The sequence below is a fragment of the Gymnoscopelus braueri genome (genome assembly GCF_963280865.1).
Source record: "Gymnoscopelus braueri genome assembly, chromosome: 19".
Lineage (NCBI taxonomy): Eukaryota > Metazoa > Chordata > Actinopteri > Myctophiformes > Myctophidae > Gymnoscopelus > Gymnoscopelus braueri.
The window spans coordinates 19,346,495-19,352,876 of record NC_137621.1 but is presented as its reverse complement, the minus strand read 5'-3'; positions in this window follow the sequence as shown (position 1 = coordinate 19,352,876).

The window sequence follows — 6,382 nt, the reverse complement described above, 5'->3', positions numbered from 1 at the left end:
AGAATGTCCCATTTCACAAGTTTTCAAATGTATACAAATATTTTAAAAATAGCAGATAAGCTCACAATGCGTCGCAGCGTGACAAATTGTGAATTTGTAGATCGGCTATTTTCAAATGGCCGAAATGTATGTAGGGCTGAAGTGGCCAGTGGGTAATGTATGTAGGCTACTGTAATAACAATCAAAATCTACAAAGTAACAAGTAACTCAAGTTTTCAATAATTGTAGTGGAGTAAAGTTTAATATTTGCCTCTGAGATGTATGGAGTAGAAGTAAAAGTACAGACATTTGGAAATACTCCAGTAAAGTAAAAATACCTCAAAACGTACTTGAGTAAATGTAACTTTACACCACTCCATACCCTCATTCGATATTCGGACAGGAATCCTTGCAAAAAACACATTGAAGAAACTATTGGGTCTTCATATACTTGAGTTTTAATAGCCTGATACATTTTATGTTAGATAATTGAATTCTAGCTCATTATGCATGACTTTAAATGTGTGACCATGGTGTTAGAATGATTTATCCCACATCAGGGCAATTCATTTGGCAGCCTACCAGTCCGCAGACATGACACAGAAGACAGAAGACTCACAGCCAATGCAGTTACAGGAGAGATCAACACCAAAAGGGTTTGTAGTTTGTATAGGCTAATAATTGATATTATTGTCTACTCCAACCTATTGGCGTTTGAAAGTGAGACAAACTTATAGGAGGAAGATTTAAATAAGTTGTTTGCTGCCCATGAGCCAAAATGTATTTCATTGCAGGATATATTAGGACAGGTTGAATGGGCTGGTGATTTAGGAAGTAGCCTATAGGTGAGTGACCTTACGATCTGTTATGTCAATGGTAATTACCCTGATTGGATTGTATAGGCTACTCTATTAACTCAGAGTTGTGTTATAGCCTCTATACTCCCATATATAAGCCTTCATTTTTAGTCTATGCATATAACCGACAACTACAGTCGGCCTCTTTAGCCTTTAACCTGCTCTAAAAAGGGCGTGTCTGCTGCTTGTGGTATAGAATTACGCAATATGCTGTGGATGTCACCTGCACATACTCCAGTGGTGTAAAGTAACTAAGTACATTTACTCAAGTACTATTGTACTTTGGTACAATTTTGAGATATTTTTTACTTTACTGAAGTGTTGCCACTTTTCAGCACTTTTACTTCTACTCCACTACATCTCAAAGGCAAATGTTGTAGGCTACTTTTTACTCCACTACAATTATTTGAAAACTTTAGTTACTAGTTACTTTGTAGATGTTGATTATTATTACAAAACATAGGCTACACTATTATCACGAACCACTTCAGCCCTATATACATTTGGCCATTTGAAAATAGCCGATCTACAAATTCACAATGCCATGCAGAGCAATGCATTGTGAGCTTGTAGATCTGCTATTTTCAAAAGATGTTATACATTTGAAAACTTGTGAAATGGGAGTAAAAAGTAGCCTACTTTTTACTTTTGTATAGCCTATAGCCTACTTTATATATATTTATGTATATTTTGATTTTGATGCCAATACTTTTGAATTAGGCCTAGTACATTTTGAATTCCAATATTTTACTTGTATCTGAGTAGGCTATTTCTACATTGCAGTATTGATACTTTTACTGAAGTAAAACATGTGAGTATACTAGCCTACTTCTTCCATCACTGACCTACTCCTCCGATTACCCCCGCCACGCGCCATGCGCCACACACACGCACACGCGCGCGCGCCACCAGTCTGTCTCTCTCTCTCTCTCTCTTATGCACAAAACACGCACAACAGTTGTTCGGGGGCGGAGATGGGTGTGTTCTGTGTTGGGGTGATAATTGCAATCCATACTAAAGTTGATTTACCACGTCAACAACCAGTGATTTCTTCCAACCAGCAGAGGTTTGTTTGGGTCAGTCCCCCAAGCAACTGCTGATGAAATTCCAAGGATCTGATCCCAGGGGACAATGCTATACATCTGCTGCCATGCAGGCACACGTATAGGGAGGGACATCGCTCAGGGCCTCTCATTAACAATGGTGGAAAAAGTATAGGCCTACTTCACATGAATTACTTAAAGTAAAAGTATCTACAAGTGAAAGCCCGGAATTCAAAATTTAAAAAAAGTAAAAGTATTGGCATCAAAATGTACTTAAGTACAGTACTTGAGTATATATACTTAGTTTCTTTACACCACTGCTCATTAATGCCACTCCTATGTCCTGCAAAAATATTTAGCTTTTTCCAAAATGCAGTGAGGCTTCGTGAGAAACGTTTAGCAATAGTGATAGCGCACTGCTGAGATCAAAGAAAGAAAGGAGTGATTTAGATGGGAAGAATAATCGGTGCACACAGTGCCCTATGAATTATTTATGCGGCATACATCAAAGCAATATTATTCCCTGGAAAACGAATTTGGATTATGAAGACCGTGTGTCTAATTTTGAGTCCTTTGGTCAGAAGTTCGATTTTTTTTAATGTTTTACTTAAAGGAGTAGTTCACCCCAAAAATGAGCTATTTTCTATCAATTACACACCCCATGAAGCCTTGAATTCATCATGTTTTTTTTGTTTATGTCATATTCCTGAGCCAATAATTTGATTGACCGGTGATCCGGTAGGACTGCTACTGACCAGCCACTAATGGCTAAAAAACAAACAAATCACCATGAATTCAAGGCTTCATGGGGTGTGTGTAATTGATAGAAAATAAGTCATTTTTTGGGTGAACTACTCCCTTAACTTTTTGTAAAATAGCCTATCATATCATGTTGCATCTTGACTGGCTTCTCTACCGTGTGTGTGTGTGTGTGTGTGTGTGTGTGTGTGTGTGTGTGTGTGTGTGTGTGTGTGTGTGTGTGGTACAAGCGTTTTTTGTTTTTGTCTTGAAACCTCATTGTTGATTAAACTGTTCTACTGTTCTTCAGGGAATGACGCATATGTTTCAGGACAATGGACAGCGACCAGCCCTGCGGGCACACAGTACTGTCCGACCGCTCTGAACTCACATAGGCAATTTGTTCTTTATTGACTTGTTTTAATTACTGGTCTGGTAATGAACAAAAGCAACAGTAAGGAATGATAAGACAATGACACTATACAGCAGCACAGTAATCAACATTTGTATGTTTGCCAGACCAGTGGAATAAAATTACTGCTACTATAGCAGCACGATTATTTTACAGCCCCGTGACATTATTACACAAGGGGGCAGACAACGAGAGAGAGAGAGAGAGAGAGAGAGAGAGAGAGAGAGAGAGAGAGAGAGAGAGAGAGAGAGAGAGAGAGAGAGAGAGAGAGAGAGAGTGTGTGTGTGTGTGTGTGTGTGTGTGTGTGTGTGTGTGTGTGTGTGTGTGTGTGTGTGTGTGTGTGTGTGTGTGTGTGTGTGTGTGTGTGTGTGTGTGTGTGTGTGTGTGAGAGAGAGAGAGAGAGAGAGAGAGAGAGAGAGAGAGAGAGAGTGAGAGAGTGAGAGAGTGAGTGAGAGAGACATTTTTTTTAAAGGCAGCCTAAGAAGATATTAAGACCTGGAGATTTGTCACTTTTCGTAATCCAGTTCCATTGGGGCAGCATTTGTCCGCCTGGTCAAGTGGTCCTAAACATTTCACAATTTTGGCAAAGAACTGTTGAACTGTTAAGAACCACTTAACCAGAAAGACTAGGCTTCTTCACAGAATCTTCATCACCATCGTCTTCTACACCCTGATGATAAAAAAAACAGCTTTAGATTCCGTTTTTGTTAGTTGAGACACTTGTCATCTACTCAACTAAACGTTCTCATATGTATTTGCAGTTATGTACCCCTTTAATCACGGTTAGGCTATAACTAGCTATAGTCTAAAACGGCTTTACAGGCCCCACATTTAACAAGTGAAACAAAACGACAGCCCCTGACCGTACACAGTAATCGCAAGGCTCAATTCGAGACACATGGCCAAGACCCAGTAACTATATATACACTATAAGTTTAGCCTAACCTACAGAAGAAAAACTAATCTGACATAGGTCATGACCTCCTGCCTACCAAATGAAGGGCTGAGCTTACCTTTAACTGTGCGTCCTTGCGTCGTCCCAGTCTGGACTGAGTGTCTTAGGAGAGGAACAGGTCTTTATATAGTGTTTTGGGGTAGGCTCATACAAGCCTCTCATTCAGAGAAGAATGAAGACCATGCTGGTCAGACCGGATAAGCTGGGTTCCATCAGCAACAAGCTTTATCCGGCAGCCGCCCTGACGACACAGATGGCAAACACTATAGCTTTTAATGGGCTGAGACATTTTTCACAGCCACATGCGATTGAAATGTTATCTTTGTTGCTACATCCATTTGTATTAGTGGAAATATAGTAGAGAAAGACATGCAGACAAAAGTGTGTGCAGTTCAGTGTTAGCCTGGCCTACATGGGTGCAATTGATTGGGGATTTCTCTTAGTAAAAAGGGCCTATGCTGTCGATAGCATCCCATTATTATTCAGAACACATTCCTTTAGAATACAGCCAGGGATCTGGGCAAAAAAAGAAGACTGACAAATCCATACACTTTCATAATACATCACAGAAAAATAACCAGAACAGCAGTGGACACAGCAGTAAAAGTTGCAAATAATTTACAACATAGTAAATCATCAAAATATATCCATTCTTTATATAGCCATGTGTAGCCACTAGCCAGGGATCTGGGCACACTAATGAAAATGACCTCCAACAATTGAAGTTAAATTCAGATGGATAGCCACGTTCAAATCAAATGAAATGTTTGCACGAAACCCATATACCCTACTGTTCAACATGCTTTTCAGGTTTGTATGCATGACAGGACTTGTTAGCATTCACACTGATTGCAGGACACCTTTCATTGAAAGATATTTTATTTATGCTTTTGCAAGACTACACAGTGGCATTTCAATCAACATTACAACATTCAATGACTGCAGTAGTACATGTGTACATGTGAACACCCAACAGTTTCTAACAGTAAAAAAAAAGACTGACAAATCCATACTTTCACAAAATCACAGAAAAATAACCAGAACAGCAGTGTAGACAGAGCAGTAAAAGTTGCAAATAATTTACAACAAAATATATCCATTATTTTATAGCAATGTGTAATAACAGAATAAACTCTATTCGATATAATGTTTTTCTTTGTAGGTAATAACATAAAAGCACTGCAAAATGACCTGAATTGCTGTGGCAATTTAATTTGAACAAACATCACCGTTGGTGAGCAGCAGAGATTAACACTGATAACCATTTCTGGCATAAATCCAGCACAACCTGCCAAAGGCTCTAAATTAAGAAATGTAAATGAAACACTTCGGATAAAAGAAAGTAGACACTACAGCGAGGATGGAAATTCTTACAGAGCTCACACAATAGTCTTAATTTGACATGAAGTGTAGTGAGGTATGTGGGCTTTCAAGCTGGGGCAGCAAGGTAGAAACTGGCTGGATGAGCATGGATGGTTATTGAAGTTTTGTTTACTACAATGCCTACATGCAAAACTAGATATAGGCCTATGCTAGGGTCAGATGTGGCTTCTGTTGCTCATATCCAACCCAAAAGTATGGACATGACCCTACTGTGTCCAGTTTAACATACCCCTGCATACAAAATCACCTTTGAACATAAGTAAGTTAGCTTATTGTCAGTATCAGCCGAGCAACAAGGATGTCTATCCTCTATATAATGTGCCAAACCCCTGGGAGAAGGATTACTAAGGTGGATCGCCACACATACAAACCAGTACTAACCACACATCTAGTTATCCAAGCCATGGTAGTCATAGGCTGAGTTGGCGGTCCCCGGGATCAAACTCAGAACCTTGCAATTCAAAGGTGAGCACTCAACCGACTGAGCTACCCGGACACAATAAATAAGTCATTGTAATCAACCGTGTGCTTCTACTTATTATGGACATTTAGCTCTAAACAGATGCAAATAACACAGCTCAGGTAATATTTGTAAAAAGAAATGTGTTTGAAGAGATCCTTATATTTTTGGTATTTTACACAATACATCCCTCAGCATTTCCCCCCCCAATGCAAGTCTAGTCGAAGTTGCTTAAAATGAACTAAAGTGAAGTCACATTACAGAGTCTGTCTTTAATACTTTGTATTAAAAACATTGGATTCAAATATTCAACATGATAACATGTTTTCAGTTTTACACAAACTGCTGTGGTACAATAAAACACCCACACTTAGTGCTACACAGTAGTGCTGCCCACTCTGGGCACTGTGCTATACTTATATCATTGAAGATTCAAAGCTGTGCTTGAAGAGGTTTGGACGGATACTAGATTAGGGCCCAAACTATAGCAAGTCTATATGGCTTTTAAGTAATATGGAATTAGACATGTTTAAGGTCAAAAGGCAAATTTTATAC